The sequence below is a fragment of the Nycticebus coucang genome, chromosome X, assembly GCF_027406575.1.
Source record: "Nycticebus coucang isolate mNycCou1 chromosome X, mNycCou1.pri, whole genome shotgun sequence".
NCBI classification, from domain to species: domain Eukaryota; kingdom Metazoa; phylum Chordata; class Mammalia; order Primates; family Lorisidae; genus Nycticebus; species Nycticebus coucang.
In genome coordinates, this window is record NC_069804.1 from 81,803,895 (window position 1) to 81,814,488 (window position 10,594).

The following is a 10,594-nucleotide window of genomic DNA, read 5'->3' on the forward strand; positions in this document are numbered from 1 at the left end:
ATTCTTCTCAGTAAATTATTCTAAGAATTGAGAATCAATACAATGTGTTCAATTTTATCATAAAGGCCGTAGATGACCTAATATAAGGTGGTGGGTAGGGAAATGAGGGATCTAGGAGAGGGGAGGAGGGAGGCGGATGCAGGGTCAGAGTGTATGGCACACCTCTTCTGAGAGGAGCACAATTACAACAGAGACTTTATCTAACAAATGCAATCAGTGTAACCTAATTCTTTGTACCCTCAATTAATCCCAAACAATATAAAAGGAAAAATAATGAAACAAATATAAAAGATGAACAAAAATGCATTAATAAAACTAAAACTTGGATTCTGTCAAAGGGACACATATAGAAGGACACATTTCACGTTAAGGTCATAGGCTCCCCTCCTCTGGGTTACATGGAGTTCTCCTATCAGGAGGCACAACATGTGTAGTTGTCTTTCAGTGGCTGGACCCCTTTTCATTTAAAGTTGTAAAATAGGGCGGTGCCTGTGGCTCAAAGGGGTAGGGCACTGGCCCCATATGCTGGAGGTGGTGGGTTCAAACCCAGCCCCGGCCAAAAAAAAAAAAAAGTAAAATAATGACAATCTATCATTTAATATTTATTTATTACCTAAAATTATTTTAGAAACAAACCTTCACTTCATCTATCATTTTGTATCTCCTGGTACACTTTGCATAGGAAAGGTAGGGTGAATATTTAATTCTTTTTATTTATGTGCTGGTTTTCAAAATAGTGAGTTGGTTTCCCATCACCTTTCAAATTTTACCATTTTTCAACATTATCATAAACATATGGATTTAAACATTTGATGTATAGGATAATATTTTGAAATAAACATATCCTACATCAAGTACTCAAAGTGAACACGGTGTGAGTTTAAAATGGCTTGCTATTCTTGCAGAGGCTTACGGGACCTGGGCCCCCCGGGACACGCACAGAGTTAGCTTGCCTGGAGTTAAAATTCCACAAGCCAATTCACTGAAGTTGTGCACCCCATTAAGCCTGAGGCCAAAGGGCATGCCGCCCTTCCTCAGAGATATGGACCAAAGGGTTGACATATGTTAAAAACATATTTTCAGACACAGTTGTTACTTCATGATGAGTAAACTGAGTGAACGCTTGAAGGTACTCTTACATTAAATCTGTTCCTCTGTGGCTGCTTTTTTCTTTGTGATTATTATTATTATTATTATTTTTTTATTGTTGGGGATTCATTGACGGTACAATAAGCCAGGTTACACTGATTGCAATTGCTAGGTAAAGTCCCTCTTGCAATCATGTCTTGCCCACATAAAGTGTGACACACACCAAGGCCCCACCCACCTCGCTCCTTCCCTCTTTCTGTTCCCCCCCCATAACCATAATTGTCATTAATTGTCCTCATATCAAAATTGAGTACACAGGATTCATGCTTCTCCATTCTTGTGATGCTTTACTAAGAATAATGTCTTCCACGTCCATCCAGGTTAATACGAAGGATGTAAAGTCTCCATTTTTTTAATGGCTGAATAGTATTCCATGGTATACATATACCAAAGCTTGTTAATCCATTCCTGGGTTGGTGGGCATTTAGGCTGTTTCCACATTTTGGCGATTGTAAATTGAGCTGCAATAAACAGTCTAGTACAAGTGTCCTTATGATAAAAGGATTTTTTTCCTTCTGGGTAGATGCCCAGTAATGGGATTGCAGGATCAAATAGGAGGTCTAGATTGAGTGCTTTGAGATTTCTCCATACTACCTTCCAGAAAGGATGTACTAGTTTGCAGTCCCACCAGCAGTGTAAAAGTGTTCCCTTCTCTCCACATCGACGTCAGCATCTGCAGTTTTGAGATTTAGTGATGTGGGCCATTCTCACTGGGGTTAGATGATATCTCAGGGTTGTTTTGATTTGCATTTCTCTAATATATAGAGATGATGAACATTTTTTCATGTGTTTGTTAGCCATTTGTCTGTCGTCTTTAGAGAAAGTTCTATTCATGTCTCTTGCCCATTGATATAAGGGATTGATGGCTTTTTTCATGTGGATTAATTTGAGTTCTCTATAGATCCTAGTTATCAAGCTTTTGTCTGATTGAAAATATGCAAATATCCTTTCCCACTGTGTAGGTTGTCTCTTTGCTTTGGTTATTGTCTCCTTAGCTGTACAGAAGCTTTTCAGTTTAATGAAGTCCCATTTGTTTATTTTTGTTGTTGTTGCAATTGCCATGGCAGTCTTCTTCATGAAGTCTTTCCCCAGGCCAATATCTTCCAGTGTTTTTCCTATGCTTTCTTTGAGGATTTTTATTGTTTCATGCCTTAAATTTAAGTCCTTTATCCATCTTGAATCAATTTTTGTGAGTGGGGAATGGCGTGGGTAGAGTTTCAGTCTTTTACATGTAGACATCCAGTTCTCCCAACACCATTTATTGAATAGGGAGTCTTTCCCCCAAGGTATGTTCTTGTTTGGTTTGTCAAAGATTAGGAGGTTGTAAAATGTTAGTTTCATTTCTTGGTTTTCAATTCGATTCCAAGTGTCTATGTCTCTGTTTTTGTGCCAGTACCATGCTGTCTTGAGCACTATGGCTTTGTAGTACAGACTGAAATCTGGTATGCTGATGCCCCCAGCTTTATTTTTGTTGCAGAGAACGGCCTTAGCTATACAGGTTATTTTCCGGTTCCATACAAAACAGAGAATCATTTTTTCCAAATCTTGAAAGTACGATGTTGGTATTTTGATAGGAATAGCATTGAATAGGTAGATTGTTTTGGGAAGTATAGACATTTTCACAATGTTGATTCTTCCCATCCATGAGCATGGTATGTTCTTCCATTTGTTAATATCCTCTGCTATTTCCTCTCTGAGGATTTCATAGTTTTCTTTATAGAGGTCCTTCACCTCCTTCGTTAGGTATATTCCTAGGTATTTCATTTTCTTTGAGACTATGGTGAAGGGAGTTGTGTCCTTAATTAGCTTCTCATCTTGACGGTTATTGGTGTACACAAAGGCTACTGACTTGTGGACAGTGATTTTATATCCTGAAGCATTACTGTATTTTTTGATGACTTCTAGGAGTCTTGTGGTTGAGTCTTTGGGGTTCTATAAGTATAAGATCATGTCGTCAGCAAAGAGGGAGAGTTTGACCTCCTCTGCTCCCATTTGGATTCCCTTTATTTCTTTGTCTTGCCTAATTGTATTGGCTAGAACTTCCAGCACTACGTTGAATAGTAAAGGTGACAGTGGACAACCTTGTCTGGTTCCAGCTCTAAGAGGAAAAGCTTTCAGTTTTACTCCATTAAGTAAAATATTGGCTGTGTGTTTGTAAATCAGTTTTAGAAATGTGCCACCTATGCCTATACTCTTCAGTTTTCTAATTAGAAAAGGATGCTGGATTTTATCAAATGCTTTTTCTGCATCTATTGAGAGGATCATGTGATCTTTATTTTTGCCTCTGTTAATATGGTGGATAACGTTTATGGACTTGCGTATGTTAAACCAGCCTTGCATCCCTGGGATGAAGCCTACTTGATCAGGATGAATGACTTTTTTGATGATAAGCTGTAATCTATTGGCTAGGATTTTGTTGAGAATTTTTGCGTCTATGTTCATGAGTGAGATTGGTCTGAAATTCTCCTTTTTGTTTGGGTCTTTTCCTGGTTTTGGTATCAGGGTGATGTTTGCTTCATAGAATGTGTTGGGGAAGACTCCTTCTTCCTCAATTTTTTGGAATAATTTCTGCAGTACAGGAATAAGCTCTTCCTTGAAGGTTTGATACAATTCTGGAGTGAAGCCATCTGGACCAGGGCATTTTTTGGTTGGAAGATTTTTTATTTTTTCCTTGATCTCAGTGCTTGAAATTGGTCTGTTCAGGAGCTCTATTTCTTCCTGGCTAAGTCTTCGGAGAGGGTGTGAGTCCAAATATTGATCCATTTCTTTCACATTGTCAAATTTCTGGGCATAGAGTTTGTGGTAGTATTCAGAGATGATCTCTTGTATCTCTGTGGGATCAGTTGTTATTTCCCCTTTATCATTTCTGATTGAGGTTACTAGAGATTTTACTTTTCTATTCCTCGTTAGTCTGGCCAATGGTTTATCTATTTTTTCAAAAAACCAACTCCTTGTTTCATTAATTTTCTGAATGATTCTTTTGTTTTCAATTTCATTGATCTCTGATTTGATTTTGGATATTTCTTTTCTTCTACTGAGTTTAGGCTTAGAATGTTCTTCTTTTTCCTATTCCAAAAGATCTCTTGTGAGATTGTTGATGTGCTCTTTTTCTGTTTTTCGAATGTAGGCATCTAAAGCGATGAATTTTCCTCTCAAAACTGCTTTTGCAGTATCCCACAGGTTTTGGTAGCTTGTGTCTTCATTGTTGTTATGCTCAAGGAAGTTAATGATTTCCTGTTTTATTTCTTCCTTCACCCATCTGTTATTCAACAGAAGATTGTTTAATTTCCATGCCTTTGGGTGGGGTCGAGCATTTTTCTTAGAGTTGAGTTCCACCTTTAGTGCCTTATGGTCTGAGAAGATACAAGGTAAAATTTCAATTCTTTTGATTCTGTTGATATTTGTTTTGTGTCCCAGGATATGATCAATTTTGGAGAATGTTCCATGGGGTGATGAGAAGAATGTATATTCTTTATCTTTGGGATGCAGTGTTCTATATGCGTCTATCAAGCACAGTTGTTCTAGGGTCTCATTTAAGTCTCTTATATCCTTGTTTAATTTCTGTTTAGAGGATCTGTCCAGCTCTGTAAGAGGAGTGTTAAGGTCCCCTGTTATTATGGTATTATCAGATATCATATTGCTCAGAATGAGTAAGGTCTGTTTCAAGAATCTGGGAGCATTTAAATTGGGTGCATAGATATTTAGAATTGAAATGTCTTCTTGTTGTAGTTTTCCCTTGACCAATATAAAGTGACCACCTTTGTCTTTTTTGACTTTAGTTGCTTTAAATCTACATGTATCTGAAAATAAGATTGCAACTCCTCTTTTCTTCTGAATTCCATTTGCCTGAAAAATTGTCTTCCAACCCTTGACTCGGAGCTTTAATTTGTCTTTTGAAGCCAGGTGTGTTTCTTGCAGACAGCAAATGGATGGCTTGTGTTTTTTAATCCAGTCAACCAATGTATGTCTCTTCAGTGGGGAATTCAAGCCATTAACATTTATTGAGGTAATTGATAAGTGTGATAGTATTCTATTTTTCTTATTTTGTGAGATTCCATTGCTTAGTTTTATCTTTTGCATCAGTGTGGAGGTTAGGTTCCGTCCTTTAATTTCTGAGTTCTTACTTTGCTGCTGATCTATTGTGGTGGTCAGTGTGCAGAACAGGTTGAAGTATTTCCTGTCGAGCTCGTCTTGTTGTGGCGAATTTCCTCAATGTTTGTATATCCGTAAATGATTTGATTTCTCCATCAATTTTGAAGCTTAGCTTAGCAGGGTACAGAATTCTGGGCTGGAAATGGTTCTGTTTAAGTAGATTAAATGTAGATGACCATTGTCTTCTTGCTTGGAAAGTTTCATTAGAGAAGTCTGCGGTGACTCTGATGGATTTGCCCCTGTAGGTCAACTGGCGCTTACTCCTGGCTGCTTGCAGAATCTTTTGTTTTGTCTTGACTTTGGACAGGTTCATCACAATGTGTCTTGGTGAAGCTCGGTTAGAGTTGAGGCGACCTGGGGTCCAATAGCCCTCTGAAAGCAGTGTGTCAGAATCTTTGGTGATATTTTGGAAATTTTCTTTTATAATATTCTCTAGAATGGCTTCCATTCCTCTGGGGCATTCTTCTTCCCCTTCTGGAATTCCTATAACTCGTATGTTGGAACGCTTCATAAAGTCCCATAATTCTGACAGTGAACGTTCTGCTTTCTCTCTCTTCTTTTCTGCCTCTTTTACTATCTGAGTTATCTCAAAAACTTTGTCTTCTATCTCTGAAATTCTTTCTTCTGCATGGTCTAACCTGTTGCTGATACTTTCCATTGCATCTTTAAGTTCCCTGATTGACTGTTTCATTTCCTTCAGCTGTAGTATATCCTTTTTATATTCTTCATATCGTTCATCTCTGATTTGATTCTGTTTTTGTATTTCCTTTTGGTTATTTTCCACTTTATTAGCAGTTTCCTTCATTGTTTCCATCATTTCTTTCATTGTTTTCAACATATGTATTCTAAATTCCCTTTCTGTCATTACTAGCATTTCTGTATAGGTGGAATCCTCTGCAGTAGCTACCTCATGGTCCCTTGGTGGGGTTGTTCTGGACTGGTTCTTCTTGTTGCCTGGAGTTTTCTTCTGATTCTTCCTCATGGGTGATTTCTTTTATCTGTTTCCTTGCCCTAATTTTCCTTTCAGTTCCTCTTGCTCTTTAAGTTCTCGTACCTGTGGACTAAGGGTTACAGGACCAGAAGGGTGAGAAGGTTTAAGATCAAAAAAAGGGAATGAATAAAGGAGGACCGAGTGTTAAGAAAAAAAAAAAGATAAAAATAGAGAAAGGAGAGGGGGTGGGTAAAAGGGATATTGACAAAAGGAAGAGAGGCACAGAAAGAGGGAGACAGAGCAATGTAGGTGTACGGTAGGGTATTTTGATAGAACCTTACGAAAAAACCACCTTCTGGGTGTGCCCAGTTGGGTGGTTCCCTTGAGGTCAGCAGCTCTTTGCTAACCTGATCAGACACAGTACCGCACCTCCACCAAGTAGAGTGGAAAGACAAAAATGCTATAAATCAAACCAAAACAAGCAAACAGAAAACTTTACGGGATAAAATTGGCTGGAAAAACCAAATAATAGTGGTAGAAACACTGACAAAAATGAAGTTCTAATAATTGAAATAGGCAGCAATGGGAAATTATAGTTAAACTAGAAAAATTGAGAAAGAAAAAGGATCTGTATGGAAAAGGTTGAACTTAAAAAACAAAATAACAATCCACAACATCAAAATAAACAAAAAAAACAACCAAACCAAAAAAAAAAAAAACACACAAAAAAACCACAACCAAAAACAAAGCAGTATGTATATATTATTGAATATTGTATGGGCAACACGTGGTCTTCTGGGGTATGAGATGTTAATCACAGGTCTGATACGACTGGAGGCTGCTAGTTTCTCAAACCCCAGCAGGTAGACACCCTAAATCTCTCTTCAGCCCACTTAAAAGGCACTTTGAACTTGTAAACTTACTGAGCAGAAGCTTTCTCAGGGAAGTGCTTGTCGCTGGAATCACTGCTGAAGTGGCTATCCACTTACCCTGTGTGCCAAAACTGGTCTCACTCTGCCCCCGAGGGTTAGGGCTGCAAGGCGGCTCGGACCCGCCCTTAGGCTACTTGGTCGCTGGGTTACCAGCTCCCACCCAATTCTAGCTCTGAGACCCTGAGGGCGGAGCTTGCCGGGGCAGATCGCTCACAATGTCTGCCTTTGACCCAGAGCCAAACACTATTAGCTCCATCTGGCTCAGCAGCTCAGACTGGGGCCTTGGACAAAGGCCAAAGTTCTCTGCACTCCCGCTCAGGCTCTCCCCAAAGCAGTTCAGCTGAGTGCCATGTCCAAAGACACCAAAACAGTTCACAGGTAAGGACTTTCTGGTTTGCAGTCTTGCTGCTACTGAACTTACAGTTGCGGGTGGGTTTAGACGGATTGAACACACGCGACCACTTGCCGGTTTTCCACTGTTTTAGTCCTCCTCTTGGGGTCTAGAAGTCTCTCGCTGACTCCCTGTATCCTCTCAGTGGTGATGATAGGCAGATCCCACCAGCCAGAGATGCCTGGAGTCCTATCTCTCCAGACTCACCAGTGCCCAGATGCAAGGAAGCTGTTACTCGGCTGCCATCTTGCTCCGCCTCCTAAAACATTTCCAGCTTCTGGCGGTTCCCAGCCGTCCTTGGTGTCCCTTGTCTTGCAGGTTCTTCACTCCTGTTGCTGCCGCTTCCTTCTTTGTGATTTTTATTTAGATACCTGCCCAAGAGATTAGTCAGTGTCTAGAAGGTGCTTACTGCAGAAGTGATTGTGTTGATGTGGTAACAGGATATTTCCTTACAAATTAATTTCAGATAGGTAAAATGAAGTAATGGTGAAACTAACAGATGATAAATTAAATGTGTATGTGACTAGAAGTGCATAAAATCAAATCCCTAAATAAAGAACTTTGCTACACACCATCCCATACTGTGTAGTCTGTTTCTTGTTCACCCTTAATAATTGCAGGAGAGAGCTTATACCCATGGCAAAGCTGCTGTTCTTTCGTATCTCTGGTTACACAACATATTGGAGTAGTTGGCAGGAGGAAGGGATCGTAAAGGAGCAGAAAGCCTTTCTGGACTCCAGGCTGGAAGACAGCCACCTCTGCCAGGACGCCTTGGAGAGATCTTCGCTGAAGCCGCTTGAGGTAAGCTTGAGAACCCTGTAACTGGGACAGTGCAATTGCCATGCAGAATATGTGGGACATATCCAGTATAGCAAGAAACATGGGAGAAAATAATATGAGTCTTCAGATCTCTTCATTTTTGGAGGACCAGTATAATGCCATTTTAAAAACTCTGATTTCTACCACTAAAATTCCGGTAAAAACCAGTAACCAGTGGAAACTTTTCTGTGTGGTTGTTAAGCATTGCCACTGGTTCACGCCTGACTGGAGAGTCCAGCTTAATTTGAAAGTCTGGAATAAAGTGGGTCAGACTCTGCATCGTGCCCACCACAAAGGCAATTTTATAAACAGCGAAATATGGGCAATGTATCAGCTGGTTCATATCGCGTTGGAACCGTTTCAGACATGTTCTGAGCAAACCTCCGAGACTGAGGAGATTGGGGCTGACGAGTTGCCACCCCCGCCTCCTTTGCCCAAGCTGGGTCAGTTAGACAAGCCAGAGCAGGCTGCGGAAAGTCCCAGAGAACCCGAACATGAATATGATATGCCAGAGTCTCATTCTGAACTCAAGTCTAATAGGCTAGCTAAGCCTACCAAGAATATATATATAGTAGGTGACTTAATTAGTCTAGAGAATGACGCAGAGAGCTGTCTGGAATTAGTGGAAGTGGCTGAGGAATAAGCTCAAAAAGAGTCTGAGTTTGAATATCTTAAAAAGGTTATGGCTGAAAATTTTCAAACAATGAATCAAAGAATTGCCTTCTTAGAAAAGAAGGGAGCTGAAATACTCTCCTCTAGAGCAAGCTCTAAAGCAGGTTCTTGTAAAGATGTGCTTCCACCTTACAAGCCTTTAACTCCTTCTGCACCAGCAGGTCCTATGGTCTGGGGGGAAGGAGCCTCACATTGTAATGCTCCACCAAGAATCTAACCTTTGTGGCCTAATCCCCTGGATATTTGCTTCATTACACGGTATCACTTTCCTTTAGGTGTTTCTGAATTGGCTATATATAATAAGAACTCAGTTCAAATTACAGAATTACATAATAAAGAGCCTGTTGTACAAGCATAATCCTGTTTTCAGGGAAATTTAAGAGAATGGTCAATTAAGAACCACTCAACATGCTCCTATAGAAGTAAAATTTTTAAGAACAATAAAAGAAGCCATTTATGCTTATGGAACTACTTGTTTTGTGATTGACATTTTAAATTCATATTGCACAAATCATATTTTTATTCCCACTGACTGGGAAACTTTAGCTCGTACTACCTTGAGCCCTGGTCAATTTTTACAATTCAAGGCTTGATGGCTGGAAGAAGCAACTTTGCAAAACTGAGCTCGGGGAACTCCAGTTAACTAATGAGTACTAGCCCTGAGGCTGACATTAACCAACAGCTGCAATTAACACAAGACTTATTAATGCAGGTTAAAGTTGTTTGCATTAGAGCTTGGCAAAGACTAGAGGAAAAAGATGAGATTAAAGAGTTTTTTACAAGAATCATGCAAGCAAACAATGAACCATATTCTGAATTTGTAGCTAGACTTCAAATAGCTATTAAAAGTCTGTGCCTGGAGAACGGGCCAGGCAGACGCTTTTATTACAATTAGCATTCGAGAATGCTAATTCAGATTGTAAGTTGGCCCTGACACCTGTCAAAAGTCAGAACAATGTTTTGAAGGAACAATATCTCCGCACTTGACGAGATATTGGCTCTGGAACATTTCAGGCAAAGCTTAATGCTGCAGCCTTGGCAGAGGCACTTAATGGAACTAAAAAGAAAGCAAAATGTTTTAATTGTGGAAAAAAGGGGCATCTGTGTCATAAATATCTCAAGGCTAAAACTGAAAGTGCTCCAACTGCTGCAGCTCAGGATACTAAGCCGCAAGCACCTGGCCTCTGCCGCTGCTGCAGAAAGGGCAAACATTAGACTAATGAATGTAGATCTGTTAAGGATAAAGATGGCAAACTCCTGCCACCCAAGTTAAAATTCGTAACCATTTAAACCTGAAGAAGAGAGAATGAAGCTTGTTAATTATACTTCTGGGGTCACTGGCCCTCCTATTTGTTTTGATCAACAGTATCAGTGTGTAAATATGACTGTACAGTACTGGCTAAGTCATTATGACTGGGGAGCTTCTGGGAATGACGTCAAAAGTGAGATGTTTATGCTAACTGATAATGCCATCTCTCGTTTTATCCCGAATTTTACTCCTATAGATGTGGAAGCTCCTTCTTATAAGGAGCACAGTTTTATATTACA